This window comes from Sardina pilchardus, chromosome 19 (assembly GCF_963854185.1).
Source record: "Sardina pilchardus chromosome 19, fSarPil1.1, whole genome shotgun sequence".
NCBI lineage: Eukaryota > Metazoa > Chordata > Actinopteri > Clupeiformes > Clupeidae > Sardina > Sardina pilchardus.
Genome location: NC_085012.1, coordinates 10,307,190 through 10,322,221, shown reverse-complemented (window position 1 = coordinate 10,322,221; position 15,032 = coordinate 10,307,190). Strand labels below are relative to the sequence as shown.

The following is a 15,032-nucleotide window of genomic DNA, read 5'->3' as shown; positions in this document are numbered from 1 at the left end:
TCGAGACATGGAGAGGGGTGGGTGGATGTGTGTGTGTGTGTGGGGGGGGGGGGGGGGTCATCATTCGTTCATGCCGCTCACCCTGCTCAGTGCCATATGAACCTGAACCTCCGAGCCCCAGGCCCACCTCTGAGAAGCAACAGACAAAAACACACAAAAGAAAGAGAAAAAGAAGGTCATTAGCCCAGCTGAAGGGAAGCCTACATCATGCAGAGAGCATATGTGTGTGTGTACAGTACTGTATGTGTGCTTGTGTGTGCAACTGAACTCAGCCATCATGGACTGTGTCAAGTTGTCATGTGACGGGGTCCTACAGGGACTAGTCTGTGAATGTCACCGGAAAGTTCTAGAAAAATGGGCCCCAAGTCCTATTCTGGCTTGTTACATACAAATACTCACAGGCATTCATTAAGGCAGGCTCACATATCCATATACATAAAGGCATAGAGACACACACATACTCACACACACAGAGGTTGTCATACTTACTTACACACACCCACACACTCAGGCATAAAGGCCCCAAAGCACAATCATACAAAAGGACACACACACAGAGGTACTTAAGGGCATGAAAGAGAGAGCTGCACTAAACAGCCCACCCCCATGCATACACACAGGCACACACACACACGCACACACACACACACTCTCTCTCCCCCAAAGCTATTACTGAAGTGGTGACATCATGCGTTTGTGTGACACTGGCCTTTGTTGGCGGGGTTTAACCCCATGACCTGTGGCGGTGCTGCGTTTCATGTGTCAGCCCCGTCATGGGAGCACACAGTGAGGACTCTCTCCCCCAGCGCCGCTCGCCGCGCGCCTCTCTCGACTGAGCGCCTCTCTCGACCGAGCTAAGCTCTCCGCTGGGTCAGGAGGGAGCAGCGCAGGTAGAGAGAGTCAGACCGCCGGCCGGCCCGAAGATCAAGTGGATTAGTAGGACACAGGACGCAACGCGCTGCTGGCGGTGCCGATGTCATCGCCGCCGGTCACTAGAGGTGCCGGTGCTTTTTTTTGACACGTGAGGTCAGCATTTGTGTTCCCCAATAGATGAGTCCCCAAAGGTCTTTTTCAGATCACATGAGGTCTCTTCTGTTATAGACCCTCTCATAGACTCATGATCCACTAAAGTAAACAATCCCATCTCTCATTCTTCATCTTCTCTCCCATGAAGCTCTCATCATGTCTTGAAACATCATCACTAGAAACGCCTCAGCGTATGATTGTATATCCCGGACACTTTGATAGCCTGCATAAACCCTCAGTCAGTATTTAGACATGCTTGTGCGTTCCAAATACAGCATGATGTGGGTCAGAGAGGCAGTTGGCCCTGTCTGACTGGTCCGTATTCAGCTCTCTTCCTGTTAGTTAGCCCAACGATGATGTCTGTTACCGCACTCTCTGCCTCTTTCTTCACCGGTCCGTCCCACAAGGGTCCCATTTATCAAGGCCTTTCTCTCTGAATGGGGTGGAATTACTTGACTTATCGAGCTAATCCAAAATGTCTGCGTGCTTGCCGGGGAGAGGCGTCTGTGTTGGTTTTACGGTCTCACAGGAGCGCCTCGTGTTTGCTTTGCCTTTCGCCAGAGGAAGAGCCTGCTGACAGTTGGCAGCCACTCCTTTACAGAGAACTATTTACATTAATGACCCGCTTAATTATCTGGACATGTTCAGGCACAGGTTGACTTCAAGGTCTCTGTTAATTGACTGGCTGCCGGGACAATGCAGTAGTGTATAGAACCGCGAAACTGTTTAGGGTTATGTCAGGTTTGTTCATGTTCTTTTTTGTATTGTGTCCTTGATTTAGTGAATCGCTGAACAACAGAAGTGTAACATGCATCATTCACAACCATGGGACCAATGCACAGACAAAGTCAGATAGAATGTGTTACATCTCATTATTATGTTTTCTTGCTTGTCTCATTGTTATGTCTTTGTTTTACTTCAGACTGCAGTGTCTGCCTTGACTTACAGACTCAGATACGAGCTTGTTCCTCTTAAGATATGAGAGAGTGAGAGGCCATGGGTGTGTGACCATAGCTGTGTTGGAATACTCAGAGTATTTTTGTGTTGCCATGTCATCGCCGGTTTCTCCAGCATGCTCACATGTGGTTGATGACCTTAAAAAGCATTGGCTATGCGGAATGGTGACTTTTGCCAATAAGAAACAGAGCTGGATTTTCCATCAGCTCAACCATATTCAGGAACAAATCACCACTAATAATGCTTCACTGTCCCATGCAATTTCCAATAATCCTAAACTCTTGTAGTTTTAGTCGGCAAGAAGAACAGCGAGAGGAGAATATTGGATTGCCCATGGTTTTGGCAATGTTATGAGTTCAAATTATGATTTATGCTATATATAAACATATTTGCGTAAGAAGTGAATGTATACTGTAGTTATGTGGACAAAGATAAATAATAGCAAAGGGAGGTTTGATAAGAAATGAGCAGTAGATACTGTAGGTACAGAATGAGTGGGAGCTGCCAGAGGAGAAAGGCATGAACATCGTTAGTGGGAGAGAGAGAGAGAGAGAGGGAGAGAGAGAGTGAGAAAGAGGGAGAGAGAGAGAGAGAGTGAGAGAGAGAGAGAGAGTGGGAGAGAGAGAGAGGGAGAGAAAGAGAGGAGTGAAGTGCAGAGGCTGGGTCTTGGCTGGTGCGGAGCCAAGCTGCTCCACTGTGATGGGATAATGATGGAAGGCCATTGTCCTCTTCTTGGGAAAGCAGCGGAGGAAAGAGCCCCTAACTGCGGGCTCATTTGAAAATGGCTGCTCTGTCCTGCCAGGCTAATATTCTTTTGGCAAAGTTTTTATGAATGACCAAAAAAAAAAAAAATGCCAGCGTGAAGGCTAAATGAACGACAACACAGATGTCTGTGCACAAACAATCTTTCATGCAAGCGCGAGCGCCCAGTCAGCCTAACGAGGTATGTCTGGATTCAGCTCCATATTTGCAGGTTGTTGGCTCACAGCGTGTTGTTTATCAGGCATCAAAGATGAGACTTCCCAAGGCTCGGTGTTGTGGTGGAGTTGGGTTCCTTCATCAAGTTTCAACCAGGATAGGATTGTGCTCTCTCTTTCTCTACATCACTCGAGCCCCCACTTCTCTTTCTCTCTCTCCCTCTCTCTCTCTCTCTCTCTCTCTCTCTCTCTCTCTGTCTGTCTCTCTCTTTGTCCCCCTGTGAGGATGAGGCCTGTGGGACAGTTTCTAGTCCAACCATCATATTCCAATCAACATTCTTCCTCACGAGCACTCCTCTCCTTTCTCCTCTCCTCAGCTTTCCCACAGGAAACACAAAAAGGCACAACAAAACAAAACGCAAACAAAAGAGAAAGGGAAGTAAAAAAGAGAGGAAAAAAGTGCCCTCCAAACCTGTTGACCCCCATGGCAACGGCTGGCGCTGGTATCGTGTTCACCCCTTTCTGTCTCTCGTGCGGCTCCGCAGGCAGACCTGGTAAAACCTGGGTGTCCTTCCGCTACGGGGGGAAGCAGGCTCTGAGGGGGGTGTTGGGGGGGGGGGGGCTCCGCTTGTTTGTGAGCACGTTCACAAGAGCTGATAGAATCTCTCCTCTCTCCCCGCTCGCTCACACGGAAGGACATTTGCACATCAAGCCACGCGATGGTCCCACTCTTAACGGCCAAACTGTGGTGTCGGGAGTTTGACACTCACCCATGCCAAAGGTGAAATGAGATCTGTTGGACTGAGCAGAATGGTCATATTACCCGTTGTTCCCTTCAACTTTGTGACATACATACCTGTGCAGTACTGTACGTCAAGTATAGGCCTGTTATTTGTCTGAGAAAAGCAGAATTGTCTGGAGATGGCAAGATACAACCCTCCATATCAGAGTATAATAATGGACATTGTGTTATGACGGCAAGATGCTCTAATTGACCATGGAATGTCCCGTTGGTGTGCTATGGACATTTTTGTGGTTTAGTGACGCATATCAAACCACCAAATTTCGATGGAAGGTTTTTATTAGCGGAGCAACTGGCATTCTGGGTCCCTGCACTGGAACCCCTCCCCTGAATCACATCCTGTTTTTTCCCCCTCCTATTGCTCGTAATGTGTCACTGGCCATTACTGGGCACACTGATGACAAAAACAACAACCGCAACGGTGAGATGAGGCTCAGGCCAAAGTCCATTTATCATGCCTCCCTGGCTCTGGGAACTGAGTCGGCCTCTCGTGCCAGAGGGACAGCGGGGTTATGAATGGGGATCTGGGGGGAAGAACAACAGGCCTCTTCCACAACTCTCTCAGGGGCCGAGAGGATGCACAATAGAGCAGAGAGGCGAGTTCTTGGTTATGTTCTTTCTCCTAAAGGGAGATGGGTAATTAGAGCTGTGGTTTGAGATATTAATTTAGGGGTACGTTGGAAAGCATCAACAACAGCCTTAATGCTATTGAATAGATCTTCAGCTGGCGTTACTGTGTGTAGACTCTAGGGGGCAACGTACAGCTGTCTTAAACCTGCCATTAAACCTGCCAGACTTGTAGCTGAAAGCCAGACTGTGTGTGCAGTTTTGATGGTCTCAAAAATAATTCTCGTTCCTGGCGCACGTTTCCTGTTTTGGTTTGCTAAGTGGTGTAATGTTTCATTGTTATTTCACAAGGCCTTGCCTTGTTGTTTTCCTCTAGTCTCTGTGCTGTAACCATCTCCTATCAGCACTTGTTATGTCAAATCGGACTCCTTAACTCCTGCTCCCGAGCCTCAGGGTTTCATTTGAGGAGCTGTTCTGTTTATTCTGTCCGAGTCTGGAATTTTTGTCTGGAATCTGGTGTCCCTGCCTTGCTCTTTCGCCCCTTTTTCCCAGCTGGAAGTCTGTACATGACATGCCATTAGGCGTGTAAATTCTGAGGGTCAGTGCGAGCTGAGCTCTGGATGTCTGCTCCGTGATCAATGTGTTCCAGCGGCCGATGTGTTTTGTGTTGATAACGACGTACGCACCGTAGTCATGGCACTGGCAGCCCCGGCGATGGAGGCAGGACGAGCACATGGTGTTCTTGGATAGGCTCTCCTGGCTTCCCAGAAAAAGGGAACCAAAAGCAAGAAGCCGGTTTTTCAGCTCTGGCAGTTTGAAGGGCATTCAGGACTGCTTGACTAATCACAACATTGTTTGATGTCTTTGTGGTGTTTTTTTTTTTTTTTTTTCACCATGAGAAGAAAACTTCACGGGCCTGTAGACGTTCCCTGGAACCTTGCGTTGCCTGGGCAGTAGGCTCGATAAGCCATGGCTGTTACGCAACTCGTCAGCACCGTAAGCCTCTCTGGCACAACTCCCTCTCTCTCCCTCCCTCTCTCTCTCTACTGGGCCTCCTCCCTCCCTCCCTCCCTCCTCCCCCTCTCCCTCCCTCCTCCCCCGTCCGTCCCGTCCTGAGCTAAGTCCCGTCTAAAATAGCAACAGGTTTGTGTTGTGAGCGTGAGCATGTGAAGCCGGCCAGCCGTGAGGCAGAGCAGGGCCCTGGAGAACAGAGAGGCGCGAGTGAGAGAGGGAGAGAGAGGGTCTCTCTCCCAGCGCACTCCCCCAAAATGCTCAGCATTATGTACTTCCTGCGTACTTTCTTCAAGGTAAGGGCTCCTCTTTCTCTCCTCCGACCCCTTCCCCCCTTTCTTTTCTCTCTCTCTCCTTCCCTCCTTTGTTTTTCTCTCTCTCTCTCCATCTCTGTTTCTTCTCTACCTCTCCGTGCTGATGCTTATCCCACACAGCCCAGGGGCTTCCCTGATGTACTGTGTGTTTATCTACGCCTGTGTTTACACGCCGTTTGTCCTTAAATGGTCCTTTCACACGTCCGCGGTGATTTACTACCATCGGGGGCCCTCCTCTCAGGTGTACTGTATTGTGTCGGAGCAGCAAAGGGTGACTGTCAGGTGTCTGTTTATGTTTTAGCGCCGCGGCTCCTTGATCTGCCCTATCAGCGCTTGGCATCGGCGCTGACTGAGCAGTTGAGCACACACCCGGGCTCAGGCTAAAAGGGGGAGTTTTTCACTGCGCTCTCACACAGGCTTCTGTTTATACTTTCAACAGTCGCTGTGCACTTAAGCGCAGGACAGTGCCTTTAATTTATGTCATCTGACCCTTGGGGTGGAAACGTCCAATTTTTTTTGTCCTGCTCTGGAGAATGCAAACAAGGGCGATTCTTTGTAGGCGCAGCCATGTTGCTACATCACTAGGGTGATCTCGGGGTCTGTTTAGGACTTTGCAGCAACTCTGTTTACAAGGGCCAGTTTGTAGGAAATGTGTTTAGCTGAGTGGGGGGGGTCCCTATCTATTCATAGACCTTTGCCAGGCCTTGTACACACATGAAGAGGCTCTCTCTGACTTCAGATCAATAGATTGCAAAAAGAAAGGCAGGAAAGAAAGAGAGGGAGTGATGGATGGAGGTGAAGAATTAGATGAAAGAGTCATACTGAGATCAAGCCAGAGAGAGGGGGCCTGAGAGTTGCATCTGTTTCTTCTATATGGCGCAGCGCTAAACTTGTTTTTCCAATATGCTCTATAAATAAACCTGCTTTGCGTTGTCTAGAGAGAAAAGCATGGAAATTCCCTCAGTTCAGAAGGGAAGTAACTCTGACAAACAGTTGTCATCTCCTGATATTGTTCATAGCTCCCATAACACAACAGCGGCTCAGGGGGCAGGAAGTACAGTTAAGGCAGCAGGTACGATGGCATTAGCAGCTTTAGTGGGGAGAGCAGATGTGTGTGTGCAGACGTACACCCTCACCTGCTGCCGATTAGAACACCTGCTTGCTGCGTCCCCAGAGCCCCGAGGACACCAGAGCACTGCTTGCTTTCCTTGACACACTTTTCTTACCGACGTCCCCCTGGTTCTGTTGGTGGTTGTTTATTGGATTGGAGTGGCCCAAAACAATGCTCATGTTGCCTGTGTTTAGTCTTTCGGGGGGATGGGGGGAGGGCATGTTTTTTCCTGGTCCGACCACTGCGAATCAGGTTAAGGGCGCAGGTCTCAAAGCCCCTGCCTCGCGGCGGCCTGACAGGATGTGGGCTTTCGGTTCGGTCTGGTCTTCGGGTGACTCAGCCGATTAGAGTCAGGAGGGTTTGGCTCAAGGCTTCGCTCGCTGTGTGTGAGGCCGGCCGCCAATGTTCAATACCACACATTCCTTGGCTGGGTCAGTGGCTTACAAACACACACGCACGCACACGCTCATGAAAGTACTTGACTTATGTTTGTTCAATGACAAGGGGGAATGTGATTCTGCTCACTCCTTGTACAGCTACACATGTGGACACATAGCTGTAGCTAGCGCCAGTGTGTCTTTGCTCGCGTGTGGTGAGTGGCACAGTTGAGAGACAGCTGGTGCAGCGTGGCGATGCACTCGGGCTTGGCAGAGAAGGGGTAGTTTTTCATGCCACTTAGAGCGAGGACTATTTTCATTTCATGCCGCTTGTCTAGTCAGATCGTTAAGAGTGTGTCACCATTTTCCCCGAAATAAGCCAGAGGAGCCTTATAGTCAAAGCAAAGGACTTTCATGTATACGCAGCTGTCCAATGGTCAAGCAAATTTACAGAGTGACAGTGTATGAACCAGTCTATTCCTGGCTACACAAACCCTGTCCATAATTTTTTCACTGCTCGACTTATAAGGAATAAGCTTGAAGGGCAATACTGATTCACTCAGGAAGCGTGCGACCACATGTTTAGTGTGACATACCATCACGACTGACTGTCAAACTCCATCTGCCTCTGCATTTACACTGTATTTAATTCAAGTGCTGCATTTCCTGTATCCAGAGGTCATTTTGGGACATTGGACGCATGCGACACAAAGCTCCCACTGCTGGTGTTTTGTATTCTGTCCAGACAGCAGCTTCATTTGCTACCACTGCTGTTCCTCTGGATAGTGAATTGTCGGGATTTGTTTGGCCCATCGGCGCTGATGTGAATGATGAAGCCTTATCTGCTCTGTGAGTAGGCTGCAGTATTGATTCTGTTGTAGAGCCAGTGCCGAGGGGAGGGGAGGGGAGGGGAGGGGGCATCGGGGATGAATGCCAACGTGCTTCTTAATCCTGTCCGATGGCAAAGGAATGCCTCACTCAGCTGATCTTAACCACTGACATCAGGGAGGTGAAGAAACAAAGGAGATCCTTAGTGACCAGCTAGCGGTCAGAAGCAGGTGGCACTAGGCATCCCAGTGAGTTGGCATTATAGGTGGCATGCCAATCCCATTGGATAAAGTCACAGTCGTCCTCGCTGAACTTAACCAGTCTTAACCAGTGACATCAGAGGGGTGGATAAAAGAGAAGAGATCCTTAGTGAGCAGTGGGTGAGAAGAAGCAGGTGGCCCTGGGCATCCCGCTTGGCATTATGGGTGACATGCGAGTCCCACTGGTATTACTGGTGGCTTGTCCTCTTGATCATGAGCTGCTTGCCCTTCTCACATGCTGATCTTGTTAATCGCCATCACGCTTACTGTAGCCTGTGCACACCAGTTGCTTTTTTTACCTTGGTGTCGCACCGTCCTACCACCTAGGAGTCTTCCAAAATTCATGCGAGTACTTTTCAGACTGGCATGTTCAGATGGGGAATTTTGGAGTGGTTGTTTGTCTGTGTACAGTGTTCGGGAATACCCATGGTGTGGGGTGTCTTGGCAATCAACTTGAGAGTTTGTGGTTTATGTTGTTTCGCCATGGATTCTGGCATGGGTTAGTGAGCCAGTTTTAGAGGCGGGGCTTTCGCACTGTCAATCATGTCAGTGGCATCCATTCAACTAGGCATTCCATTCGCTGGAGTTCTGTCCCTTCAAACAGAAGCCCCTTTTCTTCTTGATTATCTGAAGTATGTTGCATTATGTGGTTACGCCATTGTGCTTAGAAGTAAATATGCCTACATTCCCCAGTTTCATTAGAAGAGAGCCAAAGGGGAGACTTGCTAGGACTGCGGCATGCCTGAATAGGCCCCCCTGAAACCACCACTGGAACTCACCTGGAATGAACTCCGCGTGCTCAGACAACTTTTGAGGATCTCAGGTACCCCCCACAGAGGGCCTGGAGTTCAAAGGGAGATCGGGTTAACGCTCCAGAGATGATGTTTGAAAGGCCCATTTAACATAACCCAAACGGTCTTGTCCCGTAACGTAAACATGCCTTCAGGTCTGCTTCCTCACCTTTTTTGGTGGTCTGTGTCATTTGTTTTGTTTTTTTCGAACGTATACATCATTTTGCACATTTGGGTCAATGTATCCCCTAAGACATTTCTCAGCATGATAAACAGTCAGTTTTAGGAGCCCCCTGTCATACTGGTAATGCATTTACAAGCCCCAGGCTGATGTTAATGCAGGCTTTTATAGGGTAGTGCCTGGTCCACTGGCCTCCCTGTTAATTTACGACTGGCCCAAACAGATGGATAGAGTGGGGTTGTTTCAGCCCTGCACTCCTGGGACTTTTAAAGTTTGAATGCTGGGAGGTGGTGTTGGAGGTCTTGTGAGTTTTTTAGGCCACTCCAATTTTATCAGTCTGGCACTCTGTCAAAAAAAAAACAAAAAAAAAAACTCTGCACTGAAATGGCATTGACAGACTGGCATTGACAGACTGGCATCGACGCAGCACATGCCCCGTGGCTGCACTTCTGAAGCGAAACGAGTTGGAGGCCATCAGCTCTCAGACTGGTGGCAAATGGAGGCAATCAGGCCGTTTTATCCTGAGCGGCTCTCCAGTGGCTTCTATAGCAGCAGGCTGTTGTTGTCAGGTGGCTGGACTAAGTTGACCCCAAGTTCCTGTGTTGCTGTGACATTCGGCCCGCTGGCACCGGGCCTGTTGAGTGTTTGTCCTCTCTCGCCTGCCCTGGCTGTGGTCACCGAATGCGAGACCCAGCTGGTCCACTTGAAAACATGCGGGGCCCCTGAGCAGATGATACCCAGTCAGTTTGGGATTACTGCAGCCCCTCTGTGGCCCAGACTGATGCAGGAGGATGGAGAGAATTGAAGAGAAGAGAAGAGAAGAGATGAGATGAGATGAGAAGGGACGGTCCAGATGTCTCCCACCTCTCTGCCCTCTGCCTTCTGCTAGCCTGTGTGAGGGGATATACTGATACCAATGCTGAGACACCAGACCCTGCCACCAGAGAACTGCAGTGCACAGGCTTGCTGTTCAATCACTGACAAGCTGATCCACTTTAAACCTCCTCTGAAGATAACATCTGAACTCATTAAATAAAAGGTCATCACCAGCCACTGGGTCATCGTATGTCCAGTGTCCAGACGAGACTCAAGGACACCATCAATCCCACCGGCTTGGCAGTCTGTAGGTTTTTTTACCTTGAGAGACAAACGTGAGATTGACGAATGCTAAAAAGGAAGCTGTTTGAGGGAGCAGGATATGGGAGCACAAGACACAGGCAGTGCATTGCTGTTTTCATCGGGCGAGTGGCTGATAAGTGCTCGCTGTTATCCTTCTGGAGTGGTTTTGGGAACCAAAGCCGCATAATGATCTCTGCAGGGAATCCGCCGCAATTACGTCCTCTTTCCCCTCTTTACAGGCTTCTTCTCCTATATTCTCAGCAGGGGCCTGGGAACTTTGCAGCTTGTTGCTTCCCCCCTAAAATATTCTATTACCAGTAACCATGGTGACCGCCTTGTGATCTCGGTAGCATCAAATGGGGGGGGTGGGGGGGGTTGTTGGGATATAGTGTGGCTGAGACGGGTGCTTCTTTTATTTGCTACGTAACGGGATTGAGTGGATCAGTGCAGGGTTGACAGAGGACGTGTTACCCAGCCCCGCTACCCTCCACCAGGGGGCATTCGTATGACCTAACGGGCCTCCTTTGGTTCTTTGCTATAATGGCCTAATGGCACCATGCTGAGGGACTGCATATAAGGTGACAGGGCCTATAGGTGTCCCTATCACATAGCTTAACCTGCCACTCAGGATTGATGGCGGATGACCCCATTGATGTTGCCTACCATAGGCAACAAAAGCAGGGAAAGAATATCTGAAATAGAATCTGTCAGGCTGTTGCTTCATTTTTCACCATGCGGGCTTTGTGTTTTCTTGTCCAGAAGACAGCATAGTTCCACACATCCCTAGAGCATACGGAAGAGAGAAAAAAAAAAAGAAGAGCCTGGTAGTGTATGACTCCACACGCCTTCTCATGGCTGTGTGTTGGCTCGGAACGGGCGAGCGAGCTGCTAAAGACAGCCCTGTCGGTATCTGGAGGCCTCCCCGCCGAGTCTGTTCTCTCGCCCCCTCACTCCCCTCCCCTCCTGCTCGTCCCACCTCGCTCTCCCATCAGTTATTTTTACTTCCCACCAAGCTATGCTCTGGGGCGATTACATGAGAATTAAAGCAACACAAACACATCTCTCCCTTCTCCGTCTCTGGAAGAGCGGCTCGCGTTACCCGAGCGTCTTGTCGGTCGGGGGCTGCGGCTACTTCGCTGATGCCTTGCACTCATCATCTGGAAAGGCCGCCACTGCGCCCTGTTGAGCGGAGAATGTCGTATGGAGGCGACAGATTCATTACCAAGACAACAGACTTCAGATCAGTCACATGGGAACGAAAACATCCTTCCCTCTGATCACCTCACACAGGCTTGAGAGGTACATGTCCGACTGGCGGTACGTGGAGGGATCTTGTCTGTGTGTGTGTGTGTGTGTGTGTGTGTGTGTGTGTGTGTGTGTGTATGTGTGTGTGTTGTGTGTGTGTGTGTGTGTGTGTGTGTGTGTGTGTGTGTGAGCGTTGTAGTGTCGAAAAGTGTCCTTGGATGTTGCATGGCTGTTTGGCCAACAACACGTTTAGTGATAAACACTGTACTGTAGGGAGGGGAGAGATGTGACCTGACTTGTAGGACCGATGTAAACACAGACCAGCAAAACAAAAAAATGCGCCTGGGGAATCCTCGCAATTGGATTATCTCGATTCAACAGGCGATAGCCAGGCGAGTGAGTTTCTGCTTGGAAGCTCGATTCAAATAAATCAGCCAATTAGCCCGGGCATTAAAGTGCAGATAGCAGATCTTGGCTGCTGTAATTATATTTATTGTGTGTCTCCCTTAGGGGAGGGGGGGAAAAAGACAGAATTTGGTCCTTGAATGCTGGCCAGCTGCCCAGAGTGAGGCATAAAGGATAGCCTGTGCCTCTGCCTTCCTCTCCCCTCCCCTCCCCTCTCTCCTCTCTCCTCTCTCCTTGGGCTCTGCCTTTTGGGCAGCGTAAACCATGAGCTTATCTGAATAGGAATGGGTAAATGTTGACCTTTCGCGTTTGGCGTGGCGCCGGGGCGAGGAGTGGCATCATCGTGCCGTTTCGGCGGTGCGTTTTGCCCACACGCCCACGCTCCCGGGAAAAGGTCGGGTGAAGGTCATGCCCACAGACTCGGCCGTGATTGGCCAGCCGGTGTTGGGATGCAGCTGGGCCGCTGCTGTGATCCCTCCATGTGGGGTAGGGAAGAGGAGGTGGGCGAGGGGGCGGGTAGAGGGCTTCTTCAGTCGTGTTGTTGGCGCAGATGTTCTTGTCCTGCACCCCCCCCCCCCCCCCCCTCCTGGTGCCAACGTGTGACTCAGTTGCGTGCAGCCAGAGCTGGTGATAACCCAGCCTTGAGTCTAGAGGAGTGTGGAGATCTGAAGTGGGCTGTTTGGACAAAATGTGTGGCAAGAGAAAAACACTTCGGATGAAGTCGCACCCAAGATGATGCATGAATTCATTCTTTAGCAATTTGTGTGCGTGTGTGTGCGTGCATGGGAGTGTGTGTGTGTGTGTGTGTGTGTGTGTGTGTGTGTGTGTGTGTGTGTGCGCGCGCGTGCGTGCATGGGTGTATGGGTGTGTGTGTGTGTGTGTGTGTGTGTGTGTGTGTACTGAGGGTGTTGAAAGACTTGACTTCATAGGGCAGCTTTTCTATTTGAAAAAAAATGGCTGCAACTTCACATTCACATTTTCTCTTGGTGTCGTGCTAATGAACAGAGTGAAATTATAGTTGCCCGTACTTTCTCATGTCAGTTGCAGTTGCAGGATTCTCAATATTGAACGGACCTAGTAAGGCTTCACTTCCACTGTAAAGACAGGTGCTTAGAGAGAGAGAGGGGGGGGGGGGTGCTGCAGTGCCGTACTCTTTCATATCAACAGTTGCAGGATTATCAATATAGAACGAACCTAATAAGTGTTCATTTCCACTATAAAGACAGGTGCTTAGAGAGAGAGAGAGAGAGAGAGAGAGAGAGAGAGAGAGAGAGAGAGAGGGATATGTGCTGCAGTATGAGAGATAGTCTGGGAGGAAAAGCGAAAGAGAAAGAAGCGGGAGAGGCGGCAAAAGTGTCGGCACTTGTGGCACACAGCTCCCATGGGTTCCGTTCCATGTGAGTTTGCCCGGCTGAGCCTAATCCGGCGGCGTGGGCTCTCAGATCCGGCTAATTCCCTGCCGAGGGGTCGACTAAACAAAGGGGAAAGTGGGCCAGGTCCTGGCTGGTGGGACGCCCTGTCGCTGCCTGCCTGAAATTCACATGCGTCCAAGAGACTGGGCGCCACATCAAAGCAATTCAGTGGGGACTGATGGCGACACACATGAAGCACAGGAAACAAACAAACACAGCTCTTGCTGTTAATCAAGTTCTTACTGGCGCTGCTTATTTCTCAAGGCAAAGGGTAGTCAGTATGTAAATTACCCCTAAGGTGTGTTGTTGCTGTTGGGGTGGGGTGTTGGGGAATTTAATATAGCTTCATAATTATGTTTTCATTAGTGTATAATCGCCTCTAATTATAAATCATTGTGCATTCATTCGTTTAATATTAGCCCTTTGTCTCTATGTCTATGTAAAGAGTGGGTCCTCTTCCACTATCGACCAGTAGACCACTGAACTATGAAACACTGGCACTAAGGAATTTCACATTTATTATGGTATGTGACAGCCATAATTACCACCCATCCACACTTGGAAAGAGAGTTATTAATTCGGTAGCAATCTGTAATCACACCACTGCCTGTCACTAAATTCCGCATATTTCACTTTTCATAGTAGGAGACATAAATTGCAATTTATTGCAGAATCAAGCCACTTCAATTGCTGTGTCATAAAATATATTTGATAATGTCATACTGTGTTACCCTAGTATCATGATAGCAGCGTATCTTTGCTTTAGTGGCAATTCCCACTTCTAGTAGTAAATTTTTTACTTTGGGATGCCATAATGTTGAGGCCCTCAGGGGGCTCTTGTTATCTTAATTAGGGGAACTCCGCTCTTCCTGGCTCCATGGTAACCGGCACCATGGGTAGAGGTCCTATCAAATACATCCGGAAAGGAAATAGATCTGGACAAGGTTCAGGGCACTCTGCATTGATGACGTGGTCCCATGAGCACTCGGCTATCCCATTACAGGCCAGTGTTGTCCTGAATGGTCAATCCAATTAGGAGTAATTAGCGTGGATTAGCGCAAGACGCACGTTTTTTCTGTGCTAAGTTTTCAAAATGCTGGCTCATTGAATGGCAGCTGTGGTTTATGTCCATAATGGGGATTTGTGCGACACCTCACTAAGACCAAAACTAAAGCATGGAGGAATCGTTGATAGGGAGGAAGGGAATGGACGCTGATAAAGAAGCCGGGGTGTAAGTGAAAATTTAATTGAAAATGAATTATTTATCCCCTCCGCTCTCTCGTGATCCATTAAGCTGTTGCCATCCCGGCTGAAGCAATGGCCTGCTTGTTTTAATTTACCTGTTACACTTCATTTCATATCGTCTCCTCCGCTGTGGGGCTGAGTAAATATTTCCCTCAGAGACACCTGAGCAGGTCCCATCTTCATATAATGAAAAGGGCTATGAGCAAAAGAGCAGGGTCTCTCTCTCTCCCCCCTCTCTCTCTCTTTCTCTCTATCTCTCCCTCTCTCTCCCACACACAGGCACACACACCAACCATCTCTCTCTCTCCCACACACAGGCACACCCACCAACCATCTCTCTCTCTCTCTCTCTCTCTCTCTTTCTTCCTCCCACACACACACACACACACACACACACACAAACCATCTCTCTCTCCCTCTCTGTCTTCCGTTCACTCAAACAGTAGACAAAGCTGAAAGAAGTG

At 49.3% G+C, this 15,032-nt stretch overlaps 1 protein-coding gene across 1 annotated transcript in view; it reads left to right on the top strand.

The window, feature by feature from the left end:
• The window catches only part of arhgef4 (Rho guanine nucleotide exchange factor (GEF) 4), a 100,815-nt gene that overhangs the window by 10,920 nt on the left and 74,863 nt on the right, over positions 1–15,032 (top strand). The window lies entirely within an intron of this gene.